Below are 10058 nucleotides of genomic sequence, written 5' to 3' on the forward strand. Positions count from 1 at the left end.
GGGGGAGGTGGGGGGGTGACTACAGAGGGGTCTCTCCAGGGCCAGAGGGAAGCATGAGGCAGGCGTGGAAGTGCTCTCAGTCCTCCTCGGCCAGGCGACCTAGAGGGCTTGCCTGTTGATTCAGGTCGGGGTCACGGCTCTAGGACCTTCCCTTCCACTGTCCCTGGCCCCCCCAGGGTTCCCATCTCCCTCCCCGCAAGATGCCCAGGAAGCAGAGGGACACTCCATCGGGTGCCTCTTTGGCAAAGCAGGCGTGCTGTCCCGGGTCACTGGAGGGGCAGGGGCTTGGCCCGGCTCAGGCCTCCACCAGCCCACGTGGTCATAGTGGGCACTCAGGGAAGGAGAGATGGGCTTCCACAGCCTCCAGAGTTAGCATGCAGGGCTCTGTGTTGAGCCTGATCTTGTCCCCCTGTATTTTCGGAGGCACATCAAGACCTGGGGGGATGCTCTGCTCTGTTCAGGATAGAGTTTTGTTGTAGAGGGTTTTAGAAACTTGGTTTGCGTTGCAGTGCAGTGTTCTCTCTCTCTGGGGCAGCAGGCCACTTTCTGTGGACCTCCATCATCAGTGTGCAGAGGGCTCCAGGGGGCCCCTAACAGCTGAGAGGAGCCCACTGACCTCTTCTCTCCAGCCCGGTCTCTAGAATGTCCTCGGGGTAATGTAGCGCTTGGTGAGGCCTCTTAGGATCCTGGCAGGTGCCCTGATCTTAGAGATGGTCACCCTGAGTGTGCAAAGAGCAGTGGTAGACAGAGAGGGAAGTGACTTAACTTGAAGGGGTGCCTAAGACAGGGTGATGACAATAGCTGTTTCTGAGCACGAGGAGGCTTCTGAAGGCACCAGGCAGCCCCCCAACTAGACCCCTGGGAGTGGCCATGGATGCTCGCCCACAGCCTCTCTCTCGGGATCCACCCCTGCAACACACCTCCCCCGTCCTGTAGCAGACTTGCCCTCAGACTTGAAACTGATGTAAGAACCCCTGGAGCCACCTGAAATTAGAGAGGATGGGGAGGGGACACCAAATCTTGTGGCTTCTCCACCTGTGACTCTGATGTTACAAGGGCAACAGGAGGATCACGGAAAAACTGAAAACTAGGTGTAACCACGGCCACCCCAAGAGGCACGTGGGCCATATCTGGACACTCATCAGCTCCCCTCTGTCTACCTGACATCTATGCTCTGGTCTGACTCTCCAAGTGGTTATTAAACCAGGCGGGGTTGGCGGCGGTGGCGGGAGATGGTACTGACTTTCCCTCCCAAGAAGGGAAATACGCTTCTTAGTTACTTGGTGTGGACCTTCCCTAAGAAGTCTTAAGCCCAAAATATTCTCAGGCTTTGCAGGGCATCTGGGACAACTGGCAAGACACAAGGGTTTTTCTAGGCTTTTAGGCTAAGCTTGTTTTCTTCCCGAGAAGGAATAGGGAAGTCAGAGGGTCCTTCTGAACTTGGAAAGTTCCGTCCTCCTGTGAGCACCAGGAAGAGGAAAGTTGCGGAGGGTTGAAGGGACTGAGTTTTGCTGTGTGGTGGGGAGGGAGCAGGCCTGGCCCGGAGCCTCAGTTTCCCCACCCGTGAGTCTTCAAGGCCTTGGGCTACCTCTGGTGGCTCCAGGTCCGTTCGGGCACTATGGCTGGAGGCAGGCCTGCGTCAGGAGACCTGAGCTGACCTTTCTCTGTCTGTGCCAGTCCTTGGTTCCTGGTTAGAGGAACCGAGCGCACACCTAGACTGCAGTCAAGCGGACCTGGGCTCCAGTCCAGGCTCTGTCACTTTCCAGGGTGTGACCTTAGCCACTCTGACCCTCGGTTTCCTCGTCTGCAAATCGGGGCCAGTCATAGGCCTTGCAGCATGGGCTTATTGAGTTATGGGAGGTGACATTGGTCAAGCTCTCGGCCCTGCGCCAAGCCCACAGTAGATACTTACTGCAGGTGACTATTGTCTGTAACACTGTCGTTACTGTGATGATCCTCCTGTCAGACAGGGAGTGGGTGACGGAACCTGTAAAAAGAATCGTGGCTGAATTCAGATAGATGTAAATTACTCCTCGTGCTGAATTTTCTCCCCAGCCCAGGTCTTCCTCTTTCACACAGAGCCTATTCCCTGACTTAAGAATTTAACAGTTAACAGTGTGAGTCGTGTGATTTGAGTTTTCAAGTGGTTGAAAGCCGTTTTCCTCATTCTGTATGTGTTTCCTTTTGTTCTCTCCCATTCTCGGAACACATCTCAGTGTAGGGACCCCTGTGTCCTACGGACCTCCTTATCCAGGGTCCACTGAGGTCCCGGTGGAGATGGGACCAGCCCCAGAGAAAGAGCAGAGTTGGAGGCTCCCTGGAGGGGCAGGAGGGACTGGCCATTAATGAGTTCAGTCTCTGGGGTCAGGATGACCCCAGTGCTGGCTCTGGGGCCTCAGCAAGTTGCCTCTTGGAGGTTAGACTTTGCCATCTGTGGATGGGGAGTTAGAAGTGCCTGTAGGCTGCTGGGAGGATTCGAGGAGAGGACAGCTGTAGGTGACTGCCCTGTGGCTGAAATGCACAGTTGGAAACTGCTTGATTATTAATCAACAAAACTGTATTAAGAAACTGAATTAGCAAGTAGCATGGTTCCTCTGGCCGGTGGGGAGGCTCTGGTCTCCAGAAAAAGCCTGGACAGCTGTGCCTGCTTGAATACCAATGGAAGCATTTTGTTTTTGCTACGCAGCATATGGGATCTTCGTTCCCCAACCAGGGATTGAACCCACGTCCCTTGTATTGGAAGCTCAGAGTCTTAACCACTGGACTGCCAGGGAAGTCCCAGATGGAAGCATTTTGATGGGATGGAAAGACTCTTCCCTATCCCAAACCTCCTGTGATAACGAGGCTTCTTCACTTTTTTAAGCCCCGTGATGTGAAGGAAAGTCAGGGGTGGTGAGAGGTGGGGTGACCAGTGGCCTCAGGCTGCCCGGAGCTGCCCCTTAACTTTGCTGGGACTGGGGCTGTCCTGCGCGTTGCAGGATATTGAGCAGTGTCCCTGGTCTCTACCCACTCAATGCCAGGAGCCTCCCTCCCCCAATCCTAACAGCCAAAAATGTCTCCAGACACTGCCCGATGTCCCCAGGAGGGGTGAAAAGTCACCCCTGGTTGAGAACTGCTGGGCTAGACCCAGGCAATTTGAAGCCTTAAAATGAAGCCCCCCTGGGCTTTAAAGGCCTGGGGAGCGGATGGCCAGGTGCAAAGGTTAGGTTAGGGTTTCTGTTCTTGTATTAAAAATATTAATTCCAAATACTTAACCAAAACCCGTAATACCCCCAAACATTATCCCTGCTTGAAATTAATCTCTAATCCAGGAGGAGAACCCTTTTGAATGACATTGTGGGTTGGAAATGTTTGCAGTGAAACAATGCCACACGCCAAACCCCAGTAATGCCCCAGCTTAAAGAGGAGAGCTAGAAAATGGTGAGTTTCTTGTGCCAGCTTGAGAGGATTCTATATCGTTTGGGGTTCAGCCCACATTGCTTTAAAAGCTACCCCCCCCAAAAAAAATACTGTTGGAGATGCCTGCCTCCACAGCCCCGTCCTCCGCAATCCTTAGCCGCCACCTGTCAGCTGGCACAATCTTCCAAGTGACAAGTCCCAATTTCTCCCTTGTGTGTGGGACGCTTCACATTATCCCTAATTTGCCCTCCCGCTGGAGCCCCCAGGGAATCTGGCTCACGGCCAAAGTCAAAGTCAAGGCCGGCTCTGGCTCCAGGTTTTGCCAAAGGGCAGGCTTGGGGTGAGGGGAGGAGAACAGCTCAAGACATGGGGGTCTCTCTGGATTGACAATGCCACCTGCCCGTGCCCTTGTTCAGCAGGGCGTGGCCCCCCAGCTCCACCATCCACAGGTACGGCAAGCTCAGGCCAAGTTCCCAACCTTTATGAGCCTCACTGTTCCCATCTGTGAAATGGGGTTGTTGAGGGACTAAATGAGATAGTGCCTGATGAGGACTCAGCACAGTGTCTGCGTATACAAAGCACTGGTTGCATAGTTGCTATCCCTATCATAACTAGCATTCATTCATCATCAGTTACACAGCGCCCGGCAAGGAATCAGCACAGATTGCTGTGTTAGAGTCGTTGCTCTTCTTCTTTTGGGTTCGGCTTCCCATACCCGCCTAGAGCATGGGAATCTCTGGCGATGAGACCTCTCAGGGTTTTTGCAGCCAGACCTGCGATGACTTGAGCAGGATGACGAGGCCAGTGGGAAAGGGCCTGGCAGGGGTGGAGGGGCCTCTGCCTGGCTCCCCGGTCTCTCTCTGGTCTCCCAAGGAGTCCAAGAGGTCCTCACTGATGCTGAGGCTGGGGCTGCTCAGACCCGAGGCCACTTGCCCTAGGAGGCTTGCTCTGCTCCAGCAGGTCTGGGGCCGGGTCAGGAGGCATGGCCTGGTGACCACGTGGCCTCTTCCTGCGGCCTGGGCCTGCCCGGGGGGCCGGGCAGAACAACTGGGGACGGTACTTCCTCTCTGCACCCGGAAGGCGGCCTCCCCCATCTGCGGGGCCCTGGTGGAGGCCGGAGAGGGAAGTCCTCGTTTCCAGGCTTTGGGGTGGGAGGAAGTTGGGGGCGGGGGTACTGCCCGACCCCAAAAGAACTGCCCCTGGGCCGGCCCCCGCCTGGCGATCATGCCCACCCTCGCCTTCTGAGGGCAGAAAACAGAAGCTGGCGTCTCCCGGGCTGTGCGGGGAGGCACCGGCCACCGCCATGATCAGGGGAGTGGCAAATGAAATGGGGAGATGCTTTTTTTTTCTCCGCTGATAGGATCTGGGTTAAAAATGGAAAGGATCAGTAATGCCTGGTGTGGGGGGTACAATGTGGGCAGCTTCTGGAAGATGAGCTTTCAGAATTATAAGTACACGGGACCTTCAACTCTGGCACTGTTGTTCGGGTTCTTTGTGTTGCGGAAATGCCTGAATGAACTTTTTGGCCAACCCAGTAGTTCTGGCGTCTCTTAACAGAAACTGAGCCCCTGGCCTGGTGCCTGGCAGGTAGTAAGCACATAAAAATGTCTACTGAACAAATGAGTCAATGAATACATGAATGGAAGGAGCGGGGCAGAAAGGACGTGTGTGCGGGCAGAAACTCCAGCCCCGGCCATCGTGGCAAAGAGCCACGAACACCCCCAGTGTCCTGTCTCCAGGGCAGAGTATGGCGAGGCTGCTACATAGGACGAAGAGGGGCTCGCATCAAGATTCTGTCACTAAAAACTGAACATATACTGGGTATGTGCAGGGAGAAAGCTTCACAAGGATGTTCACCAGAGTGGGGTGTGGTGAGTAACCTTGCCGAGGAAGGGGGCGGCCCAGAAGGCAGGATTCACGTTTCTCACTTTGGGTACTTCTCTATGGCTTGCTTTTTAAAAACAAAACAAAACACAGCTTTTAAAACTGAAAACTGAAACAGGTGCTGTTGGGGCCTTTCCCCACGTGGCAGGCCCTGGGACTGCGGCCTGGGCAGAGGGAACGGTGAGGTGGGAGGAAACAGTGCCCACAGGAGGGTCACACCTCTGGTCTCTGGGCACCTCTGGGTTCCTTCCCTCTCTACCCACAGGCCTTTGAGCACAGCCAACTTCGGGCTGGTGGCTGGGCCTGGGGCCATAGGGTGACCCTCCCCAGCCTCTGTGGGTGCCCTTTGGCACAGCCTCAACCCCTTCTCTGGCCTGCAGGGAAGGCCTTTTGTAACCCCTTCAGACTCACTCCCCGTCAGTCGTACTGCTTGGAGCGTCTGCATGCTGCAGACTGTGTGCGCACGCGTGCAGGCATGCACCTGGGGGCCCTCAGCTTCGCCTGCATCTGACTTTCAGGGCCATGAGGAAGGGGGGTCACGGCAGATTTAAAGGGGTTGGAGGAAGGAAGTGTGCCATCCGTTTTGTGTTTTTAAAGATCACTTGTGTTTCAGGGAGGAGAGCTTGGCAGAGGGCAGGAGGAGACCTGGGAGAGGTGAAGGGTTGTGGCCAGGGACGAGGCGGGGGGGTGCGGGGGGCAGTCTGAAGGTGAGGGGGCAGTCAGGGATGGATTCGGGCATCCAGAGGGTGCAGGGCCCCCAACATCGCCGATGACCGGGTCGCCACGGCGGGGTGGCCAGCACCCGTGGGGGTTCCTGCAGACGTTTGTTGAGTGGCTTTTGGATGGCGCTGCAGAAGGAGCGGGGTTTGAGGGGAATTCAGGAGTCTGGCTCAGATGTGCTGCCAGCAGGCCCCAGAAAGCATCTGCAGTCCGGCTTGAAGCTTGGACTTGCCTGCCGTCCTCTGCTTTCCCACACCTCCAGGATGAGGGCGGGAGAGTGACGGGAAGCGGGCCAGTTTCCTGGGCGTGGGCACAGCGGGGTCCTGTGCTCTGAAGGGCCCCCGGCCTGGTGCCTGGCTCCATGGTTACCACGTGGCAGTTCTTAACTTTTGAACAACTTTCACTTTGTGCTGGTGCCACACATCCTGTGGCCACTGTCGCCCTGAAGACCTGTGTAGGCCGGCGAGCAAAGGGGGAGAGGACATGGGGGAGACCATGTCCCCTGCTCCCCTGTGGGAGGCCTGATAGGACCTGCCCTGGGGTCTGGACAGGAGGCGCTGGGCAGAGATGGGTGGTTGCTTGTGTTCACAAGTCCCCCTCCTCACCTAGATCTGGTGCTGGCTGGGCATCCGTGTGGACCTGAGAGCCTTGCCCAGACCTTTCGGTGACATCTGTAGCTGTACTGTCCTCACCTTGCAAACCAGAAGGCTCAGGGTGTGCTGGGAGCGGAAAACCAAGGGTCTGCCTCGAAGCCCGAGGTCCCTGCAGAACAAACAGGAAGTCTTCAAGGCAGGAACTGTATGAAACTATTCCTTTCAGAGCCCAGATAATTTGGAAACATAAATGAGGTCAGAAGGCCTCAGGTCACATCGGGGCTGGCAAATCCATTAGTGTGAGAGGCACGCCTCCCTCAGATGTTCTCCGGGAGTTTCCACGTTTTGCTGTTTATCGCGTACCAGGTGGTATGTGTCGACAGGTTTAATCATCACAGAAACCTGGAAGGTGGGTGTGATTACCACGGTGGACCCATGTGGAGCTGACATCTGTGACTTGACCAGAGCTGGTAGCCAGGGTGGTACTGGCCCCGGGCTGGCCCACATCCCTCAGCTACTGTGCCCTTACCCACGCCCCCTCGTACCGCCTCGACTCGGAGACTGGACCGAGACCACAGCTAGCTCAGCTGGCCTGTGATGATGTGAAAACAGACGCCCTTGGCCCTGGTTCTGAGTAATACGCCACGTGAGACAGGGCTGTCTGCTCGCTCATGGGGACGTCACCCGTCTGTGACTGAGCCAGCGCGTGGGCATCTGGGGGGGCTGCTAGGGGAAAGGGAACCTGAAGCTTTGGGGTCAGAGGCTGAGACACAGAGAGAGGGGGGCCATGCGGGTACCAAGCCCTACTCCCCCAAACAAGCCAGCTCTTAGGAAGTGAAAGGGGGCCTTTGGCGAGATGGCTTTCCGCCTTAAAAAAAACCAAAAAACAATTTTTAAGAGTGAAACACCATGAGAAGGTAGAGTGGGTGCCTTCCAGGAGGCTGGATGCAGGTGGGACATGGGCTTCTGAGAAATTCAGGACAGGGACCCTGACCCTCTTCTCTGGTCCGTGGCGGCCATCCCCCTGGGACAGCTGAATCTCCAGGTTCACAACTGTGACCTCCTTCCTTGGAGTCTGACGAGCTCAGGGCCCCGGGCTGGAGATGGCCTATGAGACAGGTGTTACGCTAATTTGTGACCTTTTTAATGAAATAAACAGAAAAATTAGCAAAAATCACATTCCTAATTATCCCTCCAGTAGTGACCACATTTACTAATTGCTAACATTAAATGATCGGAGAAGGCAATGGCAACCCACTCCAGTACTCTTGCCTGGAAAATCCCACGGACTGAGAAGCTTGGTAGGCTGCAGTCCATGGGATCGCTAAGAGTCAGACACGACTGAGTGACTTCACTTTCACTTTTCACCTTCATGCATTGGAGAAGGAAATGGCAACCCACTCCAGTGTTCTTGCCTGGAGAATCCCAGGGACAGGGGAGCCTGGTGGGCTGCCGTCTATGGGGTCACACAGAGTCGGATACGACTGAAGCGACTTAGCAGCAGCAGCAACATTAAATGCTACATCTCAGGAATGCATTTTTAATTATGATTAAGTTATACGTGGGCTTCCCTGGTGGGTCAGTGGTAAAGAATCTGCCCGCCAATGCAGGAGACGCAGCTTTGATCCCTGTGGGAAGATCCCCTGCAGGAGGAAATGGCAACCCACTCCAGTATTCTTGCCTGGAAATTCCCAAGGACAGAGACTGGCGGGCTGCAGTCCATGGGATCACAAAGAATCATACACGACTGAGTGATTAAACAAAACAACAAAGATATATATAAAATTTATCATCTTAACCATTTTTAAGTTCAGGGGTATTAAAAACATCCACTCTGTTGTGCATCTATTTCCAGAAATTTTTCATCTTCCCCAACTGAGATTGCACCCGTGGGACCCTGGCTGTCCGTGCCCCTCCCCTAGCCCCCGGCAACCACATCCTGCTTTCTGTCTCTGAATCTGAGTCCTCGAGGGGCCTCATATATGTGGAATCACACAGTGTTTGTCCTCTTGTGTCTGACTTATTTCACTTCGCATGATGTCAAGGTTCATCCATGGTGTAGCGTGTGTCGGAATTTGCTTTTTAAGGGTGAATAATATTCCATTGTAATGGACAGACCACTTTATCCATCGTCCAGTGATGGACACTTGGGTTGCTTCCACATTTGGGCTACTGTGAACAGTGCTGCTGTGAATAAAAATACATTTTGTAATATATATTCTGGAGAGAACTGCTAGTGTACACAGGTGCAGAATTCTGGGGGCAGAGCGTCTGGTGTGGCAGGCGCCCAGGTCTCACTGCCCAGCGGAATCACTGAGGAAAAAGACCCCCACCTGTAGCTTTCCTTACTTTATCTGCCTAGTGGGGTGGAGGTGATTGTTGGTGAGTCTCTAACGGGTGGGTTCCCCGAATGCTGCTGTCCAGCCACACGTGTCCTCAGAGTGACTTGGGACAGGCCAGTGTCCTCTTCTGTCTGAGAGCTATTATTATAGCAATAGCCATGGCGACAGGAGTGCCAGCAGACACCAGTCACTGGCCTTTGTCCTGTGCCCTGCCCTGGGCTGGCATGTTCCTGCCTGAATCCTTCCGTGACCCCAGGTGGGACAAGGTGATGAGTCTGGGACCCAGGGGGTATAGGGACTTTGCTCAGGGTGTCACACCAGTGAGAGGGTGGCTGAGACTTTGAGCAAGTCCAGTAGGTTTCTTGAGTCTGAACTCCACAGACAGCCCAGCCGCCTCCTTCCACCCCAGGAAGACTGAGACCCCTGAAAGCAAGACGGGCTGACCAAGTACTGCTGGTACTCAGCTGGGCCTGAAGCTGCAAGTGCAGGTTCCCCGACAGCTGCAGCAAGGCCAGGAGGCATTGATTGTATAGCTGGCCCGGAGGCAGGGACTGAGTGTGGTGTTTTGAGATGGGCTGTTTAGGTTTTCTTGGTTCTGCTGCTCCGAAGATGGGCTGACTGGGTGGGAGCAATTCAGGCCATACTGTGCTTCTTCTTCTAGGCTGACATGAGCAGAAAGAAGGGGGTACTACCTATGATGCTGACCATGCTGGGCAGGGGGCCAGGGAGCCCAGACCCACACGTGGTGGAGGAGACTTGGAGGGGAGGGGACAGAGTCTGAGCGAGGGCTCTGGGCACTGGTTCCTGTGCCTTTGGTCCAGGTGCTAATACCAAAGCTCAGGGAGCGCAGGCATTTGACCTAGGTCACGTGCTGGTCAATGGAGGGACTGGAATCACTCTTAGAAGTGCCGACCTCACAGCCACTGGGCCCTGAAGCTTCCTGTTAGCCCCTAAAGCAAGAGAAAGAAACTCCCTGCCCTCTGTACTCCCAGGCAGGGTGCCCTGATGTGCTGTGTGTTCAGGAGAGGCCCCTCGACCCCCAGCCTCTCACGATCAGTGGCCTCTGCCCTCACTGAAACCACAGGGCTGCATGTGGCTGATCCACCAGCCACCAGGACCT

General features: G+C 55.1%; 1 protein-coding gene across 1 annotated transcript in view; it reads left to right on the forward strand.

Annotated features, from left to right (window-relative positions):
- The window catches only part of FAM78A (family with sequence similarity 78, member A), a 12287-nt gene that overhangs the window by 1010 nt on the left and 1219 nt on the right, over positions 1 to 10058 (forward strand). The gene's annotated exons all lie outside the window — the stretch shown is intronic.

The sequence above is a fragment of the Bison bison genome, unplaced genomic scaffold, assembly GCF_000754665.1.
Source record: "Bison bison bison isolate TAMUID 2011002044 unplaced genomic scaffold, Bison_UMD1.0 scf7180017864375, whole genome shotgun sequence".
Classification (NCBI taxonomy): Eukaryota; Metazoa; Chordata; class Mammalia; order Artiodactyla; family Bovidae; genus Bison; species Bison bison.